The sequence below is a fragment of the Apostichopus japonicus genome, chromosome 11 (assembly GCF_037975245.1).
Source record: "Apostichopus japonicus isolate 1M-3 chromosome 11, ASM3797524v1, whole genome shotgun sequence".
Taxonomy (NCBI): domain Eukaryota; kingdom Metazoa; phylum Echinodermata; class Holothuroidea; order Aspidochirotida; family Stichopodidae; genus Apostichopus; species Apostichopus japonicus.
Window position 1 is genome coordinate 3,878,044 of NC_092571.1, and position 7,589 is coordinate 3,885,632.

Below are 7,589 nucleotides of genomic sequence, written 5' to 3' on the forward strand. Positions count from 1 at the left end.
ATTTTGAAACCAGGATCTGGCATAAATGACTGATCGTCTTAATGTAGATATTTACAATACGATGGCATTCAGTAGCTGGGATACGTGGGGTGAACATTCCTCACTTTTAACCACACATCAAAACATTTCAATAGTTATATGCACAACACTACGTGTAGATCTAACTATGGACCACATTTATAGCGTGAATATGCCTTAGCATGCCGATATCCACAGCTGATATTCAATTTTATTCAGAGTTCAACGACTCGATGCAAGTTGGCTTCTCTCCTTTCAAAACCGCAGATCCTCTCTGGCATCAATCGTGCCCTTGAACAATTATTGAACTGTTCTTAATCAGACTATTACACGGGACAGGGTAGCAGGATAATCGCGTATTTTAATGACTAAATGCTACTCTCGGGTCGGTTCATTCGGCATTGCTTTTATTACCTTTTTTTACATGTATTTTGGAACGGTGAATAAGGAGAGAGTAAATATTGCAAAATCCCAGTCAAAATATCATGCAGACAATGTATGTTTTCTTAACCTTATCTAAATCGGTCATTCATAAGTCTCCTTCTCTTTTTTTAAGAACAAATAAGGTTAACATCATTTTCAAGAATCCGGTTTAAAGTTCGTGCGTAAGGGCAATGTATAGACTTACATATTATGCACTGCAATAAAATGAAATATCTATCAAAACACATAAAAGAAATGAAACTTTAGCAACGTTTTATATTTTGTCGTCGACGTTTCGTGCTGTACCATAACGTTGGTGCAAAATATTCTTATGTGGTGAAATAACTTGAACCATGTTTGCGACTCTAACTTTTACCCATGTTAAGTCAATTTGCGTCAGTCATTATAAAAACAAAACTGAGGATTAAGTTTTAAAGCGTATATTTTGTACGTGCCTGGTGTATTATTTACTAAATTGTTACTTTAAAATCCTGTTCGATAGAGATACCCACGAGTAACCTTACTAACGCTCCTTTATGATGTTTTTTTTTGGGGGGGGGGAGGGCGGGGGTACTTTATGTTTCTTTCTTTTAGAATTTTAGGAATTTTCATGAATCCAGTTTAAGATTTGTGTATATGATAACGTAACCAAAAAATTAACATATCCTGTATTGGAATACCATATCTAGAAAAATAATGGAGACAAGGAATAACATTTAACTGAAGTTTCTATTTTTGTTTGTTTTTTGTTTTGCAACACATTGTTGGTGTAACTTCTTCGATTCATAGAGCTTTTATTCTTAATTTTTTGATGTGGCGGAATAACTGAAGCCACGCACGTATATTGGTATTACTGTCGTGCCTATTTGCGTTAACTTAGATGTAATAGGAACTACGTGGTACGTTATATCGACCTGACTGTATTTTGTTATGGTCTGTTTCATTTTGTTAATATATATTGTGACTTTGAAAGCTCGGTAGATATACCCATGATCAACGCTCTTGCTACTGATTTTCGCATTAATATGCTTGGTACTTAAAACTTGAAGTTCGGACTTTTCCCCTACTGTATCTGGTTTGCTATTGTGTGATTAAGCTAGCGCTAATATTTCAACCAGAGACAATAAAAACACGAAAACAAAACCGCTCAAGTGCAAAATATTGACATCGCTACTTTGAAATGATTTATCATCTGTTACGATTGTTTGCCCCACCTCTACAAAGTTACATATAGATTATAAACGTGTCTCAGCGTCGAAGACAAAGGAAATACATGTGTGACGTGTCCGGTACGATTATAATCGCGATGATTAAGTTGCTGCATATGAGAACAAAGAAGCTACTATGATATTTTTGTGTCACTACGAAGTGTAATCATTCCTGCTATTGGACCATCTAGCTAACCTTATGTGAAGTATATGTTCTTTTCAGTTGTACAGTACACAGTTAGTCGCTCACAAACCTTTGACGAACACCATGTGTTGCATCTGTTCCCTACGAAGGGACTCCTGGTACATCATCTAACTATAACACCGCCATAACAAACTGTTGGAACCTATGATTGACACAAATAGGTCAGAAATAACATTTAAGAATAAGTGTACATGCAGACAAAGGTTAAAGAACTGGTGCCACACACAACTGTTAAAACAAATTTCTCTCTTCATGTATTCAACTGTTGATATGACGTTTATTGTACTGTTAACGTCCAGAACATCATATGTACAGAACTGGCAGTTAGTGTTAATTAACGATTTATCTTAAGTCATACGTAGATATATCATAACTTCATTCGATGGTTAAGCTAAACGTTTACTACCCAATCACCACACCTCTTTTTTATTTTAAAATTTAATATGGTACACTAACAAAAGTAATCTAAGCCCGTTACATGCCATACTCTGTACTTGTATCATAACTGAACCATTATCGATGTAAACATTTGGCCAAATATCTCATATTGACACAAAATTACTGGGATCTTAGTACTAATGTAGGCACAATTCGTCACACAAAGCTCAATTTCGTAATGAATAAAACCGCTGACGTAGTAATTGGGTCTATATTTGCGAGCGTGTTGTTTTATTAAAGTTGAAGTTACCACATACGTTGGTAATTGATGTCTCGCGCTCTATAAAACTTGGCTTCCTGCTTTGTTTTCGCTATTCATTGGCATTTGCTTGCACTCAATTAGTTACAGGGTTGTGTGCCTTCTTTCCTAAAGCCATCGAGATATTGACGCCGTCAAAAGTGTTTTGGATATTTCTTCTCTCTTTATATACAAATCCACTCAAATGTCATTTTACGTCAAATAGATGTACATATTCAAACAACTCTACCCAGCATTATATGATTTTAGTTAATCAATGTTATCACGTGCACATACATTGACAGTTTATCGGCGATGTGGTACGCCGCGTTAACTTTTAAGTATTATTGGATCAATTTAATCCTTGACATTTGTGTCAGTTCACGTCTCTGTTTGTTTACCGATAGCAAAGAGAGGGGATACAGTTGTGAATACAACCCACCTGCCTCACCCGAATGTATAATTGCCAAGAATGTTTTCGTTTCCCCCTTTCCTTCTCCTGTAAGTTCCCAGTAAAGCCCTGTTCCCCACCATTCCCTCGCCACTCCTGTTGTTTCTTCCCTTCCCCTTTTTCTCTGCCCCACCCCTACCGATCGGTTTGAAGTTGTTCGGTAGGTTCAGAGTAAACTCAAAAAGAGAATAGTAAAATCTAAGTAATAGATGCTGAAACCTCCAGTTCACTAAAGGGTATTCGATACATCGTTATGTGACCAATTTCACATTGACTTAAATATCTCCTTTATATAATAAAGATGAGACATGTGCAGTTAGACAGATTCCGATGCAATCTTCTCCAAACAGTCGTTTTGTATGTGTTGGTTCCCCTAGCTTTCGACTTCATTGTACGCATAAAGCTTATAGTTAGTCATGATGTGTGTGTTTTTTGATAGTTTCTTGCATTAATAGGCCTTCAAATTGGAATATACAGTATATACTATGATGGACGTACATAAAAACGGTAGTATATCGAATCAATCCAGGCTTCCTATAGCGTTCAAGTGCAGCAGATTTTCAAGCCCCGCATGTAACAAAATAACAATAGCGAATCAATTTGAGCATAGACAGTATGATGATAAATATTGCCACTACATAATTGCTCTTCGAGTACATGGTCTGCAGATTTGCTCCATAAGTTGGGGTTTCTGAACTTCAACTGGGGATTGAATAACAACAATTCATACAGTAATCTAAACCAGAAGTAAACAAGGCATGAACGAATTGATTATTCTCATTGAGTCAAGGAAATTACGATTTTGTAAATGGCCAATAAATGATGAGTAATAATACTATATCCTATTTAAAAAAATAAAGTATGAGTTGATCACCTGAACATGGATGTTGAAACATCTAAACAGCGACTATACATCGATGTCACTCTTTTGGATGAATATTCAGAAAGTTGAAGATCACATCTTCTTTTAGAAGTTATTTAGCCAAAGCTAGCCTCAGCCCAATCAGCAAACTTGAACAGGAAGTATAACGTACGCTAACATGACTCATATGAATTGCTCACTCGCCGTTTGACCTTATCTCAACCATATGTTATAACATACCTTCTTTATTGTTTTCATTCTTACATAATAGTACTTTTTCCGTATTGGATATCACTCTCGCAAAGTATAGGACACATGAGGCACATAAAGGTTTCCAAGTATTGGCATGTTAGCATGTCACAGTTTATGGGGAGAAAACGAGTGTTCGATCTGTTACAATTTGGGAAAGGATAACGTGTAAGACTGGATGATATGTCTTCAATATCACTAACATAAAAAGTAACAATACAACAGCCGTGATTTTAATCATTGGTTTTAATTGTTATTTATTCCAGATTTTAGGTGAAGTAAAACATACTACTCTAAGAAATATAAAGTAATAGAAAAGTTTTTCATTGAAGTGAAGAAATAGTTCCGTATGGGATATTATGTTACAAAGTATGTCGAAAATGCTGCGGGCCATAGACAGAGTTTGTTAGATTACATTCTTGTTTCTGCCATCGAACTGACACTATTAGTCAGCTTTTTAATTCGTCCTTTAAATCGCTGTATCATGCATGTTTCATGAAAACTAAAACGCTTTGATATGAGGAGAGGTACGAGTTACATTGCATTAAGGCCAATTACATATACAATTGGTGAGAGGGTTACAGCAAGGATGCATTGTTCAATACATCCATTAATGGGGGCGCTCTGATTATAGTCTCTTCGTGTTGCTCAATCAGTGTTTCTATATCATCTAATAGCTCCTTAAACAGAGTAGAATCTAAGGGAAATGATTCGGTGAGGTCGGACAGCAATTCGAAAATTAGAGGAGGGTCGTGGTAAACTACGCACTCCAGAGAGATATTTTTTCGTCGCAATAGAAAGATGGAGTCATTGGATAGACAAAAGGTTGGCAAAGACGTCCAAAATATTGAACCGGTCGGTCATCCTGGGTAAGGAAATGAACCTTGTAATTACCAAATCGTACTGCGAATAGAATATCCCGATTATAAAACATGATAAAGTCACGTGATGATAGGCCCTTGCCCAGGAGAGCGTTGACATTATTCATTCCGTCATATTCTCTATCATCGGCTAGACGTCCTCCAGCCAGGTCAATGAATGTCGGAAGTAAGTCCAGGGCGCTGAATATTTCATGAGACACACCTGGTTCTACTACACCTGGCCAGTATGATATCAGTGGAACACGGTAACCTCCCTCAAAAGAGTTGGTCTTTCCTCCTAAAACAGATAATAAAACAGTATCATAATCAATTTGATCCATGAATAGAGTTCGAAATATTTCTCTATTCATTTAAGAAGCAATATTTAGGTTGATAAAAATTGTTATAGTGAATATGAATGTGACGAAATGTAGAAAGTGTAAATCCTGACATATAGTAATTCAAAAGCGAATCTTAGCCATAATGTAGGCCTATATGTTTGAACACGAATGTTCAACGTGTTTCTCTTCGTTATAAACTTCTGTAAAGTAGATGGGTCGATATTGGAAGGGTTAATGGTGGGCTGGATAGTGTACTCCCATCGTATCCGTCATTAACCATCCCGACTTCTTGATTTTAAATCACTGAGAATCACATATTACTTTGAGTTTCGTAGATCAGTGCACTCTCAGTCCAACTCAAGAGTCCTACTCCGGACTATCAGCTCTAAATGATCAATACTGCTATTTCACTCCAGAACCATAACATAGGATCACATATAATAGCTGAGGTGTTCAGTTTCACTGAGTATAGGCGTGGTCAAGGCATGATAACCCTTTTAGCTTGAATAGTTAATAGAGTCCTGGTGAATTTCGTCTACATTTATCTCTATTCCAGTCAATACTATTTTTTGAGGTACATGTATTGTACCAGGCTACGATATTGTTATGAATTACAGTGTTTTACGTGTTTCATGTAGCCTACAGAAAAATACTTGAATAAATACTTTACTATTCACATCCATTAATCAATTCAACATTGCCATCAATTTCATTTTCATTGCTCAAATATTTAATAATCTGAGATTTACGGTATTTTTTTTTTATACAAAACTGCACAATATTTATGTAAAATTACTAATCAAAGCCTTCAGTTTCGATTTAAGGAACTACTCGCTCCTCCATCTTCATAGATGGTAGTGGTAGTTCAGTCCTGCACTAAATGCAATCTTGCAGGGAAATTGACAGAACTGTTTGCACAGGGTAAGTACCCAAGATGGTTACTCTTTCTTAGTATAGTCTTTGGCGATCTCTTTACCCTTTCTATGGCGCGATCGCACGTAACTGGAGCAAATATTCTGTAAACGTATATGGTAGGCCGCATGGGAAATAATTGCTGAGTTATGTCCGACATAATTGCTGAATTATGTCCGACATAAATCCGATTTATGTACCACGTAAATACGAATTATGTCGGACATAAATCGACCAATCATGTGAGCGCATCTCGATGATTATTTATGTGGTACATTAATCGTATTTATGTACCGCATAAATCCGAATTATGTACCGCATAAATCGTATATGTACACATAAATCTGGTTTCAGGAGTCTTCGAAGCTCGCATAGCGTTATGCTCTTCGAAGATTAACAAACCGGTTCAAAGCATTGCGAACAAACATCGGATTATGCGGATTGGGAGTCAACATTTGTCAATAACCTATATCGTTCGCTGCTCGACGAAAATCACGCAGATGTTTTACTTTGTCTATCATGCGTGCCATTGCGTTGTACTTTGCTTTATACAGCAGAAATAACTGCGCTGCTTTCACGCCACAGCAAGATGGATTACATTAGCTCAGAGCATGATAACAGCTTCAAAATTCGCTAATGTGATTGGTCTATTTGATGCCGGTATTAATTATATTTAATGCCGGTATAAATTATATTTAATGCCGGTATTAATTATATATAATGCCGGTATTAATTATATGTAATGCCGGTATTAATTCTATTTAATGCCAGTATTAATTATATTGAATACCATCATATGTAGCTACATGGTGATTGGCTGTGAATTATTGCCGGTATTAAATAGAATTATTACCGGTAATATTTTTAGTTCATACGGACATTAAATCAGCAATTATTTCCCATATGGCCTACCATAAACGTAACATTTATTTGCCTTAGCAATAAATTACAGATTGGAGCGGAAAGTTATAACACTGCAGTCTGACAGGTTAAGTAATGAATAAGAATAATATAAATGGAATGAAAAGAAACGAGGCCGCTTGTTTTGGGGAAGAGTTTTGTCGCGATGTTTGACATTGCAGCGGACTATCCTTTATTGAAACTACCTATTGAACAGTGGCGTGTACAAGGGATTGCGGGTGGGGGGGGGGTCACTTAATGATACAAGGGTTAATTCTTCTCTTTCTTCATGTTATGTATAAACCACTACAATAATGTGTTTTTGAAGTTTTCATCATCGGTATTATGCTTGGATTAGTTCCGAGTTCAAGTCACTCCAAGATCAATGTATGTCGTCCAGGAACAGAGTTTGTTGACAATTGACAATTCATAATCATGGACGTTAATTAATGAATCTAAGAGACTGACTTTGGCCAGCCTGCGG

The 7,589-nt window shown here is 36.5% G+C and overlaps 1 protein-coding gene across 1 annotated transcript in view; it reads left to right on the forward strand.

Annotated features, from left to right (window-relative positions):
* Positions 1–7,589, forward strand: part of LOC139975801 (uncharacterized) — a 218,521-nt gene that overhangs the window by 170,855 nt on the left and 40,077 nt on the right. The window lies entirely within an intron of this gene.